The following is a 13645-nucleotide window of genomic DNA, read 5'->3' as shown; positions in this document are numbered from 1 at the left end:
AAAACGCATACGCCCTTTTTGGCCAAGTGCATCATTGTGGACGTTCTGCCTCTTTTCCTATGCTTTCAATGCAATTCCAGTCTACCTCCTGAAATCGGTTTCCTGCAATTCTGCCCCGCTTTCAAGTCCTCTTGGCAGCCTTACTTCAGTCTATTTTTGGACGATAGCTGTCATTTATAACTCTGCAGGTTTGTGAATTACAGTGCCCCTGAGCTCCTTTCTTCAACTCGCTTTCTTGTGACCTGGCCGCAACACCGCAGGATGGCTTCAGGCCCTAATCTGGTTCCGGCACGGCACGCTGAGCCTTTGGTTATTTCCTCTTCCTGGTGGGAAATGAGAGTTAAATTTGCCCGTCCAGACACCTCCAGCTAGTCTCTCATTGGTTCTCGCTATTCCTGTTCATCTTCCGCAGAAATTGCAAACTGGGCCAAACAGGAGGTTAAAGGCGCTGACTCTCCAAGTGGGGAGAGTGTTAGTAAAGCGTCTGGAATGTTGCACCCGAGTACCAGGGGAGGAAAACTGAGACATATTTGAACACGTCTCCCGATCACATGGTTGATCATACTTAGGTTCCACATGCATGTTTTAGCTGAAGGAAGAATACCTTAAACCTGGAGAGTTAAGACCCGTGTAATGGGTACCATGCAATATGACTTCAAAGGGTCTTCATTTGCTCACCGAACCTCTCCAATCCTATCACTGCCGCGTTTATGCCCCTGTACACATGCTTGATTCTCTTTCGGAGACATAGCAATCCATAGGTTTTAAGATACTTACTAGTCAGGTACATTCTTAGGCGTTTAATTTGCGGTGTTGAGTCCATTTCGTTGAGCAAGGAGTAGCTCTTGTCTATTCCATATTTGGCTTAAGGAACTTTATCTGTGCTCATTTCAATCTCTGGTTTTATGCAGCACCCCAACTCACCTTTACCCTTAAGCAAGCATAAGTTGGTTTTCTAAATTTGAGACCATGTTCTGTTCTGTAATTCAGTTCCTGTGTACCCAAGTTTACATTCCGTGTATTACTGATATCTTATGATGTTTCTTTTTCTGTGTGACTTACTTCAGTTAGAATCATCATACCTGAATCCACTCATTGTGCTGCTAAGGGCCTGATGACACAGATTTCATTGCTGAGTGATATTGCTTTGTAAGTAAATACCACAACTTCCTTATCCATTTTTCACTTTCTGCGATGTTGAACTTGTACTGTAAACGAGGTTCTTGTAAACAGAGCCGTTCCAAACTTTGGGGTGGCTGTGTCTTTTTGATTTTAATTTCCCTAAGCTATAGGACCATAAGTGGAAGTGCCCTAGGTTCTGTTGCTTTGTTTTTTAGATGTTTCAGGAAACACCATACACTTCTCCCAAGTGGTTGTTGGCAATTTACATCCCGCCCATCAGCATAACAAGGCTCCCAGTTCTCCATGACCTGTCCTGCCTTTCTGGATTTTACACTTTTTTCAGATGGCCCTTTTGACCGGGGGGAAGTGAGACTTCATTGTAGTGCAGATTTCCTTTGCAAGCTTGCTTGGTTGGCCAAAAAGGGCGTATGCGTTTTTTCCTGAATATATTCAGGAAAAAACGCATACGCCCTTTTTGGCCAAGTGCATCATTGTGGACGTTCTGCCTCTTTTCCTATGCTTTCAATGCAATTCCAGTCTACCTCCTGAAATCGGTTTCCTGCAATTCTGCCCCGCTTTCAAGTCCTCTTGGCAGCCTTACTTCAGTCTATTTTTGGACGATAGCTGTCATTTATAACTCTGCAGGTTTGTGAATTACAGTGCCCCTGAGCTCCTTTCTTCAACTCGCTTTCTTGTGACCTGGCCGCAACAGTGCAGGATGGCTTCAGGCCCTAATCTGGTTCAGGCACGGCACGCTGAGCCTTTGGTTATTTCCTCTTCCTGGTGGGAAATGAGAGTTAAATTTGCCCGTCCAGACACCTCCAGCTAGTCTCTCATTGGTTCTCGCTATTCCTGTTCATCTTCCGCAGAAATTGCAAACTGGGCCAAACAGGAGGTTAAAGGGACTGACTCTCCAGGTGGGGAGAGTGTTAGTAAAGCGTCTGGAATGTTGCACCCGAGTACCAGGGGAGGAAAACTGAGACATATTTGAACACGTCTCCCGATCACATGGTTGATCATACTCTAGGTTCCACATGCATGTTTTAGCTGAAGGAAGAATACCTTAAACCTGGGTAGTTGAAACCCTTGCAATGGGTACCATGCAATATGACTTCAAAGGGTCTTCATTTGCTCACCGAACCTCTCCAATCCTATCACTGCTGCGTTTATGCCCCTGTACACATGCTTGATTCTCTTTCGGAGACATAGCAATCCATAGGTTTTAAGATACTTACTAGTCAGGTACATTCTTAGGTGTTTAATATGCGGTGTTGAGTCCATTTCGTTGAGCAAGGAGTAGCTCTTGTCTATTCCATATTTGGCTTAAGGAACTTTATCTGTGCTCATTTCAATCTCTGGTTTTATGCAGCACCCCAACTCACATTTACCCTTAAGCAAGGATAAGTTGGTTTTCTAAATTTGAGACCCTGTTCTGTTCTGTAATTCAGTTCCTGTGTAGCCAAGTTTACATTCCGTGTATTACTGATATCTTATGATGTTTCTTTTTCTGTGTGACTTATTTCAGTTAGAATCATCATACCTGAATCCACTCATTGTGCTGCTAAGGGCCTGATGACACAGATTTCATTGCTGAGTGATATTGCTTTGTAAGTAAATACCACAACTTCTTTATCCATTTTTCACTTTCTGCGATGTTGAACTTGTACTGTAAACGAGGTTCTTGTAAACAGAGCCGTTCCAAACTTTGGGGTGGCTGTGTCTTTTTGATTTTAATTTCCCTAAGCTATAGGACCATAAGTGGAAGTGCCCTAGGCTCTGTTGCTTTGTTTTTTAGATGTTTCAGGAAACACCATACACTTCTCCCAAGTGTCTGTTGGCAATTTACATCCCGCCCATCAGCATAACAAGGCTCCCAGTTCTCCATGACCTGTCCTGCCTTTCTGGATTTTACACTTTTTTCAGATGGCCCTTTTGACTGGGGGGAAGTGAGACTTCATTGTAGTGCAGATTTCCTTTGCAAGCTTGCTTGGTTGGCCAAAAAGGGCGTATGCGTTTTTTCCTGAATATATTCAGGAAAAAACGCATACGCCCTTTTTGGCCAAGTGCATCATTGTGGACGTTCTGCCTCTTTTCCTATGCTTTCAATGCAATTCCAGTCTACCTCCTGAAATCGGTTTCCTGCAATTCTGCCCCGCTTTCAAGTCCTCTTTGCAGCCTTACTTCAGTCTATTTTTGGACGATAGCTGTCATTTATAACTCTGCAGGTTTGTGAATTACAGTGCCCCTGAGCTCCTTTCTTCAACTCGCTTTCTTGTGACCTGGCCGCAACACCGCAGGATGGCTTCAGGCCCTAATCTGGTTCCGGCCCAGCATGCTGAGCCTTTGGTTATTTCCTCTTCCTGGTGGGAAATGAGAGTTAAATTTGCCCGTCCAGACACCTCCAGCTAGTCTCTCATTGGTTCTCGCTATTCCTGTTCATCTTCCGCGGAAATTGCAAACTGGGCCAAACAGGAGGTTAAAGGGACTGACTCTCCAAGTGGGGAGAGTGTTAGTAAAGCGTCTGGAATGTTGCACCCGAGTACCAGGGGAGGAAAACTGAGACATATTTGAACACGTCTCCCGATCACATGGTTGATCATACTCTAGGTTCCACATGCATGTTTTAGCTGAAGGAAGAATACCTTAAACCTGGGTAGTTGAAACCCGTGGAATGGGTACCATGCAATATGACTTCAAAGGGTCTTCATTTGCTCACCGCACCTCTCCAATCCTATCACTGCTGCGTTTATGCCCCTGTACACATGCTTGATTCTCTTTCGGAGACATAGCAATCCATAGGTTTTAAGATACTTACTAGTCAGGTACATTCTTAGGCGTTTAATATGGGGTGTTGAGTCCATTTCGTTGAGCAAGGAGTAGCTCTTGTCTATTCCATATTTGGCTTAAGGAACTTTATCTGTGCTCATTTCAATCTCTGGTTTTATGCAGCACCCCAACTCACCTTTACCCTTAAGCAAGCATAAGTTGGTTTTCTAAATTTGAGACCCTGTTCTGTTCTGTAATTCAGTTCCTGTGTAGCCAAGTTTCCATTCCGTGTATTACTGATATCTTATGATGTTTCTTTTTCTGTGTGACTTATTTCAGTTAGAATCATCATACCTGAATCCACTCATTGTGCTGCTCCGGGCCTGATGACACAGATTTCATTGCTGAGTGATATTGCTTTGTAAGTAAATACCACAACTTCTTTATCCATTTTTCACTTTCTGCGATGTTGAACTTGTACTGTAAACGAGGTTCTTGTAAACAGATCCGTTCCAAATTTTGGGGTGGCTGTGTCTTTTTGATTTTAATTTCCCTAAGCTATAGGACCATAAGTGGAAGTGCCCTAGGCTCTGTTGCTTTGTTTTTTACATGTTTCAGGAAACACCATACACTTCTCCCAAGTGTCTGTTGGCAATTTACATCCCGCCCATCAGCATAACAAGGCTCCCAGTTCTCAATGGCCTGTTGCCTTTCTGGATTTTACACTTTTTTCAGATGGCCCTTTTGGCCGGGGGGAAGTGAGACTTCATTGTAGTGCAGATTTCCTTTGCAAGCTTGCTTGGTTGGCCAAAAAGGGCGTATGCGTTTTTTCCTGAATATATTCAGGAGAAAACGCATACGCCCTTTTTGGCCAAGTGCATCATTGTGGACGTTCTGCCTCTTTTCCTATGCTTTCAATGCAATTCCAGTCTACCTCCTGAAATCGGTTTCCTGCAATTCTGCCCCTCTTTCAAGTCCTCTTGGCAGCCTTACTTCAGTCTATTTTTGGACGATAGCTGTCATTTATAACTCTGCAGGTTTGTGCATTACAGTGCCCCTGAGCTCCTTTCTTCAACTCGCTTTCTTGTGACCTGGCCGCAACACCGCAGGATGGCTTCAGGCCCTAATCTGGTTCCGGCCCAGCATGCTGAGCCTTTGGTTAATTCCTCTTCCTGGTGGGAAATGAGAGTTAAATTTGCCCGTCCAGACACCTCCAGCTAGCCTCTCATTGGTTCTCGCTATTCCTGTTCATCTTCCGCAGAAATTGCAAACTGGGCCAAACAGGAGGTTAAAGGGACTGACTCTCCAAGTGGGGAGAGTGTTAGTAAAGCGTCTGGAATGTTGCACCCGAGTACCAGGGGAGGAAAACTGAGACATATTTGAACACGTCTCCCGATCACATGGTTGATCATACTCTAGGTTCCACATGCATGTTTTAGCTGAAGGAAGAATACCTTAAACCTGGGTAGTTGAAACCCGTGGAATGGGTACCATGCAATGTGACTTCAAAGGGTCTTCATTTGCTCACCGAACCTCTCCAATCCTATCACTGCTGCGTTTATGCCCCTGTACACATGCTTGATTCTCTTTCGGAGACATAGCAATCCATAGGTTTTAAGATACTTACTAGTCAGGTACATTCTTAGGCGTTTAATATGGGGTGTTGAGTCCATTTCGTTGAGCAAGGAGTAGCTCTTGTCTATTCCATATTTGGCTTAAGGAACTTTATCTGTGCTCATTTCAATCTCTGGTTTTATGCAGCACCCCAACTCACCTTTACCCTTAAGCAAGAATAAGTTGGTTTTCTAAATTTGAGACCCTGTTCTGTTCTGTAATTCAGTTCCTGTGTAGCCAAGTTTACATTCCGTGTATTACTGATATCTTATGATGTTTCTTTTTCTGTGTGACTTATTTCAGTTAGAATCATCATACCTGAATCCACTCATTGTGCTGCTAAGGGCCTGATGACACAGATTTCATTGCTGAGTGATATTGCTTTGTAAGTAAATACCACAACTTCTTTATCCATTTTTCACTTTCTGCGATGTTGAACTTGTACTGTAAACGAGGTTACTGTAAACAGAGCCGTTCCAAACTTTGGGGTGGCTGTGTCTTTTTGATTTTAATTTCCCTAAGCTATAGGACCATAAGTGGAAGTGCCCTAGGCTCTGTTGCTTTGTTTTTTAGATGTTTCAGGAAACACCATACACTTCTCCCAAGTGTCTGTTGGCAATTTACATCCCGCCCATCAGCATAACAAGGCTCCCAGTTCTCCATGGCCTGTCCTGCCTTTCTGGATTTTACACTTTTTTCAGATGGCCCTTTTGGCCGGGGGGAAGTGAGACTTCATTGTAGTGCAGATTTCCTTTGCAAGCTTGCTTGGTTGGCCAAAAAGGGCGTATGCGTTTTTTCCTGAATATATTCAGGAAAAAACGCATACGCCCTTTTTGGCCAAGTGCATCATTGTGGACGTTCTGCCTCTTTTCCTATGCTTTCAATGCAATTCCAGTCTACCTCCTGAAATCGGTTTCCTGCAATTCTGCCCCGCTTTCAAGTCCTCTTGGCAGCCTTACTTCAGTCTATTTTTGGACGATAGCTGTCATTTATAACTCTGCAGGTTTGTGAATTACAGTGCCCCTGAGCTCCTTTCTTCAACTCGCTTTCTTGTGACCTGGCCGCAACACCGCAGGATGGCTTCAGGCCCTAATCTGGTTCCGGCCCGGCATGCTGAGCCTTTGGTTAATTCCTCTTCCTGGTGGGAAATGAGAGTTAAATTTGCCCGTCCAGACACCTCCAGCTAGCCTCTCATTGGTTCTCGCTATTCCTGTTCATCTTCCGCAGAAATTGCAAACTGGGCCAAACAGGAGGTTAAAGGGACTGACTCTCCAAGTGGGGAGAGTGTTAGTAAAGCGTCTGGAATGTTGCACCCGAGTACCAGGGTACGAAAACTGAGACATATTTGAACACGTCTCCCGATCACATGGTTGATCATACTCTAGGTTCCACATGCATGTTTTAGCTGAAGGAAGAATACCTTAAACCTGGGTAGTTGAAACCCGTGGAATGGGTACCATGCAATATGACTTCAAAGGGTCTTCATTTGCTCACCGAACCTCTCTAATCCTATCACTGCTGCGTTTATGCCCCTGTACACATGCTTGATTCTCTTTCGGAGACATAGCAATCCATAGGTTTTAAGATACTTACTAGTCAGGTACATTCTTAGGCGTTTAATATGGGGTGTTGAGTCCATTTCGTTGAGCAAGGAGTAGCTCTTGTCTATTCCATATTTGGCTTAAGGAACTTTATCTGTGCTCATTTCAATCTCTGGTTTTATGCAGCACCCCAACTCACCTTTACCCTTAAGCAAGAATAAGTTGGTTTTCTAAATTTGAGACCCTGTTCTGTTCTGTAATTCAGTTCCTGTGTAGCCAAGTTTACATTCCGTGTATTACTGATATCTTATGATGTTTCTTTTTCTGTGTGACTTATTTCAGTTAGAATCATCATACCTGAATCCACTCATTGTGCTGCTAAGGGCCTGATGACACAGATTTCATTGCTGAGTGATATTGCTTTGTAAGTAAATACCACAACTTCTTTATCCATTTTTCACTTTCTGCGATGTTGAACTTGTACTGTAAACGAGGTTACTGTAAACAGAGCCGTTCCAAACTTTGGGGTGGCTGTGTCTTTTTGATTTTAATTTCCCTAAGCTATAGGACCATAAGTGGAAGTGCCCTAGGCTCTGTTGCTTTGTTTTTTAGATGTTTCAGGAAACACCATACACTTCTCCCAAGTGTCTGTTGGCAATTTACATCCCGCCCATCAGCATAACAAGGCTCCCAGTTCTCCATGGCCTGTCCTGCCTTTCTGGATTTTACACTTTTTTCAGATGGCCCTTTTGGCCGGGGGGAAGTGAGACTTCATTGTAGTGCAGATTTCCTTTGCAAGCTTGCTTGGTTGGCCAAAAAGGGCGTATGCGTTTTTTCCTGAATATATTCAGGAAAAAACGCATACGCCCTTTTTGGCCAAGTGCATCATTGTGGACGTTCTGCCTCTTTTCCTATGCTTTCAATGCAATTCCAGTCTACCTCCTGAAATCGGTTTCCTGCAATTCTGCCCCGCTTTCAAGTCCTCTTGGCAGCCTTACTTCAGTCTATTTTTGGACGATAGCTGTCATTTATAACTCTGCAGGTTTGTGAATTACAGTGCCCCTGAGCTCCTTTCTTCAACTCGCTTTCTTGTGACCTGGCCGCAACACCGCAGGATGGCTTCAGGCCCTAATCTGGTTCCGGCCCGGCATGCTGAGCCTTTGGTTAATTCCTCTTCCTGGTGGGAAATGAGAGTTAAATTTGCCCGTCCAGACACCTCCAGCTAGTCTCTCATTGGTTCTCGCTATTCCTGTTCATCTTCCGCAGAAATTGCAAACTGGGCCAAACAGGAGGTTAAAGGGACTGACTCTCCAAGTGGGGAGAGTGTTAGTAAAGCGTCTGGAATGTTGCACCCGAGTACCAGGGGAGGAAAACTGAGACATATTTGAACACGTCTCCCGATCACATGGTTGATCATACTCTAGGTTCCACATGCATGTTTTAGCTGAAGGAAGAATACCTTAAACCTGGGTAGTTGAAACCCGTGTAATGGGTACCATGCAATATGACTTCAAAGGGTCTTCATTTGCTCACCGCACCTCTCCAATCCTATCACTGCTGCGTTTATGCCCCTGTACACATGCTTGATTCTCTTTCGGAGACATAGCAATCCATAGGTTTTAAGATACTTACAAGTCAGGTACATTCTTAGGCGTTTAATATGCGGTGTTGAGTCCATTTCGTTGAGCAAGGAGTAGCTCTTGTCTATTCCATATTTGGCTTAAGGAACTTTATCTGTGCTCATTTCAATCTCTGGTTTTATGCAGCACCCCAACTCACCTTTACCCTTAAGCAAGAATAAGTTGTTTTTCTAAATTTGAGACCCTGTTCTGTTCTGTAATTCAGTTCCTGTGTAGCCAAGTTTACATTCCGTGTATTACTGATATCTTATGATGTTTCTTTTTCTGTGTGACTTATTTCAGTTAGAATCATCATACCTGAATCCACTCATTGTTCTGCTAAGGGCCTGATGACACAGATTTCATTGCTGAGTGATATTGCTTTGTAAGTAAATACCACAACTTCTTTATCCATGTTTCACTTTCTGCGATGTTGAACTTGTACTGTAAACGAAGTTCTTGTAAACAGAGCCGTTCCAAACTTTGGGGTGGCTGTGTCTTTTTGATTTTAATTTCCCTATGCTATAGGACCATAAGTGGCAGTGCCCTAGGCTCTGTTGCTTTGTTTTTTAGATGTTTCAGGAAACACCATACACTTCTCCCGAGTGGTTGTTGGCAATTTACATCCCGCCCATCAGCATAACAAGGCTCCCAGTTCTCCATGGCCTGTCCTGCCTTTCTGGATTTTACACTTTTTTCAGATGGCCCTTTTGACTGGGGGGAAGTGAGACTTCATTGTAGTGCAGATTTCCTTTGCAAGCTTGCTTGGTTGGCCAAAAAGGGCGTATGCGTTTTTTCCTGAATATATTCAGGAAAAAACGCATACTCCCTTTTTGGCCAAGTGCATCATTGTGGACGTTCTGCCTCTTTTCCTATGCTTTCAATGCAATTCCAGTCTACCTCCTGAAATCGGTTTCCTGCAATTCTGCCCCGCTTTCAAGTCCTCTTGGCAGCCTTACTTCAGTCTATTTTTGGACGATAGCTGTCATTTATAACTCTGCAGGTTTGTGAATTACAGTGCCCCTGAGCTCCTTTCTTCAACTCGCTTTCTTTTGAGCTGGCCGCAACACCGCAGTATGGGTTCAGGCCCTAATCTGGTTCCGGTACGGCACGCTGAGCCTTTGGTTATTTCCTCTTCCTGGTGGGAAATGAGAGTTAAATTTGCCCGTCCAGACACCTCCAGCTAGTCTCTCATTGGTTCTCGCTATTCCTGTTCATCTTCCGCAGAAATTGCAAACTGGGCCAAACAGGAGGTTAAAGGCGCTGACTCTCCAAGTGGGGAGAGTGTTAGTAAAGCGTCTGGAATGTTGCACCCGAGTTCCAGGGGAGGAAAACTGAGACATATTTGAACACGTCTCCCGATCACATGGTTGATCATACTCTAGGTTCCACATGCATGTTTTAGCTGAAGGAAGAATACCTTAAACCTGGGTAGTTGAAACCCGTGGAATGGGTACCATGCAATATGACTTCAAAGGGTCTTCATTTGCTCACCGAACCTCTCCAATCCTATCACTGCTGCGTTTACGCCCCTGTACACATGCTTGATTCTCTTTCAGAGACATAGCAATCCATAGGTTTTAAGATACTTATTAGTCAGGTACATTCTTAGGCGTTTAATATGCGGTGTTGAGTCCATTTCGTTGAGCAAGGAGTAGCTCTTGTCTATTCCATATTTGGCTTAAGGAACTTTATCTGTGCTCATTTCAATCTCTGGTTTTATGCAGCACCCCAACTCACCTTTACCCTTAAGCAAGAATAAGTTGGTTTTCTACATTTGAGACCCTGTTCTGTTCTGTAATTCAGTTCCTGTGTAGCCAAGTTTACATTCCGTGTATTACTAATATCTTATGATGTTTCTTTTTCTGTGTGACTTATTTCAGTTAGAATCATCATACCTGAATCCACTCATTGTGCTGCTAAGGGCCTGATGACACAGATTTCATTGCTGAGTGATATTGCTTTGTAAGTAAATACCACAACTTCTTTATCCATTTTTCACTTTCTGCGATGTTGAACTTGTACTGTAAACGAGGTTCTTGTAAACAGAGCCGTTCCAAACTTTGGGGTGGCTGTGTCTTTTTGATTTTAATTTCCCTAAGCTATAGGACCATAAGTGGAAGTGCCCTAGGCTCTGTTGCTTTGTTTTTTAGATGTTTCAGGAAACACCATACACTTCTCCCAAGTGTCTGTTGGCAATTTACATCCCGCCCATCAGCATAACAAGGCTCCCAGTTCTCCATGGCCTGTCCTGCCTTTCTGGATTTTACACTTTTTTCAGATGGCCCTTTTGGCCGGGGGGAAGTGAGACTTCATTGTAGTGCAGATTTCCTTTGCAAACTTGCTTGGTTGGCCAAAAAGGGCGTATGCGTTTTTTCCTGAATATATTCAGGAAAAAACGCATACGCCCTTTTTGGCCAAGTGCATCATTGTGGACGTTCTGCCTCTTCTCCTATGCTTTCAATGCAATTCCAGTCTACCTCCTGAAATCGGTTTCCTGCAATTCTGCCCCGCTTTCAAGTCCTCTTGGCAGCCTTACTTCAGTCTATTTTTGGACGATAGCTGTCATTTATAACTCTGCAGGTTTGTGAATTACAGTGCCCCTGAGCTCCTTTCTTCAACTCGCTTTCTTGTGACCTGGCCGCAACACTGCAGGATGGCTTCAGGCCCTAATCTGGTTCCGGCACGGCACGCTGAGCCTTTGGTTATTTCCTCTTCCTGGTGGGAAATGAGAGTTAAATTTGCCCGTCCAGAAACCTCCAGCTAGTCTCTCATTGGTTCTCGCTATTCCTGTTCATCTTCCGCAGAAATTGCAAACTGGGCCAAACAGGAGGTTAAAGGGACTGACTCTCCAGGTGGGGAGAGTGTTAGTAAAGCGTCTGGAATGTTGCACCCGAGTACCAGGGGAGGAAAACTGAGACATATTTGAACACGTCTCCCGATCACATGGTTGATCATACTCTAGGTTCCACATGCATGTTTTAGCTGAAGGAAGAATACCTTAAACCTGGGTAGTTGAAACCCGTGCAATGGGTACCATGCAATATGACTTCAAAGGGTCTTCATTTGCTCACCGAACCTCTCCAATCCTATCACTGCTGCGTTTATGCCCCTGTACACATGCTTGATTCTCTTTCGGAGACATAGCAATCCATAGGTTTTAAGATACTTACTAGTCTGGTACATTCTTAGGCGTTTAATATGCGGTGTTGAGTCCATTTCGTTGAGCAAGGAGTAGCTCTTGTCTATTCCATATTTGGCTTAAGGAACTTTATCTGTGCTCATTTCAATCTCTGGTTTTATGCAGCACCCCAACTCACCTTTACCCTTAAGCAAGCATAAGTTGGTTTTCTAAATTTGAGACCCTGTTCTGTTCTGTAATTCAGTTCCTGTGTAGCCAAGTTTCCATTCCGTGTATTACTGATATCTTATGATGTTTCTTTTTCTGTGTGACTTATTTCAGTTAGAATCATCATACCTGAATCCACTCATTGTGCTGCTCCGGGCCTGATGACACAGATTTCATTGCTGAGTGATATTGCTTTGTAAGTAAATACCACAACTTCTTTATCCATTTTTCACTTTCTGCGATGTTGAACTTGTACTGTAAACGAGGTTCTTGTAAACAGATCCGTTCCAAATTTTGGGGTGGCTGTGTCTTTTTGATTTTAATTTCCCTAAGCTATAGGACCATAAGTGGAAGTGCCCTAGGCTCTGTTGCTTTGTTTTTTACATGTTTCAGGAAACACCATACACTTCTCCCAAGTGTCTGTTGGCAATTTACATCCCGCCCATCAGCATAACAAGGCTCCCAGTTCTCAATGGCCTGTTGCCTTTCTGGATTTTACACTTTTTTCAGATGGCCCTTTTGGCCGGGGGGAAGTGAGACTTCATTGTAGTGCAGATTTCCTTTGCAAGCTTGCTTGGTTGGCCAAAAAGGGCGTATGCGTTTTTTCCTGAATATATTCAGGAGAAAACGCATACGCCCTTTTTGGCCAAGTGCATCATTGTGGACGTTCTGCCTCTTTTCCTATGCTTTCAATGCAATTCCAGTCTACCTCCTGAAATCGGTTTCCTGCAATTCTGCCCCTCTTTCAAGTCCTCTTGGCAGCCTTACTTCAGTCTATTTTTGGACGATAGCTGTCATTTATAACTCTGCAGGTTTGTGCATTACAGTGCCCCTGAGCTCCTTTCTTCAACTCGCTTTCTTGTGACCTGGCCGCAACACCGCAGGATGGCTTCAGGCCCTAATCTGGTTCCGGCCCAGCATGCTGAGCCTTTGGTTAATTCCTCTTCCTGGTGGGAAATGAGAGTTAAATTTGCCCGTCCAGACACCTCCAGCTAGCCTCTCATTGGTTCTCGCTATTCCTGTTCATCTTCCGCAGAAATTGCAAACTGGGCCAAACAGGAGGTTAAAGGGACTGACTCTCCAAGTGGGGAGAGTGTTAGTAAAGCGTCTGGAATGTTGCACCCGAGTACCAGGGGAGGAAAACTGAGACATATTTGAACACGTCTCCCGATCACATGGTTGATCATACTCTAGGTTCCACATGCATGTTTTAGCTGAAGGAAGAATACCTTAAACCTGGGTAGTTGAAACCCGTGGAATGGGTACCATGCAATGTGACTTCAAAGGGTCTTCATTTGCTCACCGAACCTCTCCAATCCTATCACTGCTGCGTTTATGCCCCTGTACACATGCTTGATTCTCTTTCGGAGACATAGCAATCCATAGGTTTTAAGATACTTACTAGTCAGGTACATTCTTAGGCGTTTAATATGGGGTGTTGAGTCCATTTCGTTGAGCAAGGAGTAGCTCTTGTCTATTCCATATTTGGCTTAAGGAACTTTATCTGTGCTCATTTCAATCTCTGGTTTTATGCAGCACCCCAACTCACCTTTACCCTTAAGCAAGAATAAGTTGGTTTTCTAAATTTGAGACCCTGTTCTGTTCTGTAATTCAGTTCCTGTGTAGCCAAGTTT

Source organism: Stenella coeruleoalba, assembly GCF_951394435.1.
Source record: "Stenella coeruleoalba genome assembly, contig: scaffold_60, whole genome shotgun sequence".
Taxonomy (NCBI): domain Eukaryota; kingdom Metazoa; phylum Chordata; class Mammalia; order Artiodactyla; family Delphinidae; genus Stenella; species Stenella coeruleoalba.
This window is presented reverse-complemented; position numbering follows the sequence as displayed.